This window comes from Bison bison, unplaced genomic scaffold, assembly GCF_000754665.1.
Source record: "Bison bison bison isolate TAMUID 2011002044 unplaced genomic scaffold, Bison_UMD1.0 scf7180017864500, whole genome shotgun sequence".
NCBI classification, from domain to species: Eukaryota; Metazoa; Chordata; class Mammalia; order Artiodactyla; family Bovidae; genus Bison; species Bison bison.
The window spans coordinates 8134891-8137697 of record NW_011495059.1 but is presented as its reverse complement, the minus strand read 5'-3'; positions in this window follow the sequence as shown (position 1 = coordinate 8137697).

Genomic DNA, 2807 nt, shown 5'->3' with positions numbered 1-2807 from the left:
TTCACTCTACCACCTCTGTTTTGCTCCTTCCCCTCCCTGCTATCTGCTGGTAACCACTCAATGTCCTATATATCTGTGAGCCTCTATTTTTGTTACATTCTCCACTTTGTGATATTTTAAGATTCTGTAAGTGATACCATACAGTATTTGTCTTTATTATTTTAATACTATTATACCTTTCATGTTGCTGCAAGTGGCATTAATTTCATTGTTTTTATGGCTGAGTAACATTCCAAGGTCTTCCTTGGTGGCTCAATAAGGAAAAATCTCCCTGTAAAGGAGGAGATGTGAGTTCAAAACCTAGGTAAGAAAGATCACTTGGAAAAGGAAATGGCAACCAACTGGGGTGTTCTTGCCTGGAAAATTACATGCACAGAGGAGTATTGAGGGGTTAGAATCCATCAGGTCCCCAAGAGTGGGAAATGCCTTAGTGACTGAACAAAAATAAATGTCCTTTTGTACACATATACCACATCTTTATCCATTCATCTGTCTATCATCTAATGGACATTTAAGTTGTCTCCATGTCTTTGTGAATGGTGTGCTTTGGGGGACATTGGGATTCATGTGACTTTTTGATTAAAGTTGTGGGTATGTTTTTTAATATATATCCAATAATGAAACTGTTAGGTCATGTGTTGTTCCGTCTTAGCTTTTTGAGAAATCTCTATACTAAAACCCACCATTATTTCATTCCTATGAGCTATATTTTAGTAAGGAAGTTTGAGTTTTTGAGGCTGTTATTTGCTGACATCATATCTTGAGGTGTAATAAACACTACTATGAGGTAGATGCCCTAGGGGCAACTACTTTGATGCTTTTTAGCAAATGGCATTCCACCCCACCCCTGCCACATGACATGGCTCTCCAGCTAACTTCCAACCCCTGCACTCACACACAGAAACACCATGTCCTCTTCCTCTTCTCCTATGGGAAGTGTATCTTCGGGACTCAGTCTGGGCAGAGTTCTGCCCCATACTTTCTAGCTAACTGGACCTGCTAGTCCCATCTCCAGCTGCACAGGAACCATCTCCCTCCCTCTTCACACATTTATCCTTTCTCTGACATTTCTGCCCCACACTATCTATCAGAGAGCGCAGAGAAACACAAAATTTCACATCAGGTTGATTTTATTTACATTTCATTATTAATGTATGCTGTTGGTAGGATATTCAATGTCTGTAATGTTGGCCATTTTTCAGAGGCGAGACCCCCAAAGAAATCAGAGGTCTATAGCCAAGTTCTGAAATGACTGGCTACCCATTTGTCCAGCTGGGATGGCAGGGGTCTCCATGATCTCTGGGGCCTCTTCCCATTTGTTCTGATTCAGCTCTTCATTCACCTTGGAACACTGGCTACAGAGCAAGAGAGGAGGGAGCAAAGAATGGCAATATTTTGGGGAAGAGGTTATTGATGGTTGATATTGATGGCTTCAGGAGAAGGAATGTGGCCAAAAGGGGGCATGTACAAGACAAGGAAAGGGGAGGGTGTCTTGTGGGGCAGTGTCAATGAGCAAGGGTGAGTTCACTCACTCTTGGGTAAGTTCAGCTTGGGTGGGTTCACTCACCTTGACACTTCTTTTAGACCTCAGTTGATAGGAGGTCTTCATCTTTTTGTCTTGGATAGGAGTCGGCTGTTCCCTAATTACTCTAGACCCTTTTGGCTTCCTGATCACCTTAGTCATTTTGAAAACTCTCAGTAGTCTGCTGTAGAGCCCCTGAGCACTGCTATATATAGGGGACCACACCCTAATGATTATGAGGTCAGTAAGTTACTTTCCTCGGAGAAGGCAATGGCACCCCACTCCAGTATTCTTGCTTGGAAAATCCCATGGACGGAGGAGCCTGGTAGACTGCAGTCCATGCGGTCGCTAAGAGTCAGACATGACTGAGCAACTTCACTTTCACCTTTCACTTTCATGCATTGGAGAAGGAAATGGCAACCCACTCTGGTGCTCTTGCCTGTAGAATCCCAGGGATGGCCGAGCCTGGAGGGCTGCCATCTATGGGGTTGCACAGAGTTGGACACGACTGAAGCAACTTAGCAGCAGTAGCAGCAGCAAGTTACCTCCCTAGCCAATGGCGGCCCTCCATGAGCCTTGTCATCAAAAAGCCTCAACCTGACACCTCTAAGGGTGGATGGGGAGCAACTCAGATGATTTGGTGGGAGTATTAGGCATTTTTAATGCTTCTAAGGAGCCCGCCAGTCTCACCTGCCATCCTCATCTCTCTAAGTCAACACACATGGATTACATGGCAGGGAGAATGTGTCTCTTCCAAACTTTGCCTCATAGACACAGTTTTAAGCCTTTCAATCTATTCTCTCTCATGTTACATCATTATTTACTGTTTATTATCTTGCCTCAAATCCCTCCATGATAATTAGGCTGTGGAAATGAGATTTCACTTTCCTCCTACAAGTGGTCTTAATGCACCTTGAAGACCATTAAATTCTGAGCCACTTATGAGAAATCTTTTCCATCCCACCTCCTTTTCTCAGTATTCATGTAACAGTCTGAAACCCCTGTCTTCACGCTGTGAGAATGCACTGAATACACTTGCTCTTGCTCCATTTGGAACTGTCTTGTTTCAAATCTAGGACTAATGGTCACCTCCCTAGTTGTAATACCCAGGCTTCGGGGTTTTTTTTGTTTGTTTGTTTTAATTTTATTTTATTTTTAAACTTTACATAATTGTATTAGTTTTGCCAAAATCAAAATGAATCTACCACAGGTATACATGTGTTCCCCATCCTGAACCCTCCTCCCTCCTCCCTCCCCATACCATCCCTCTGGGTCATCCCAGTGC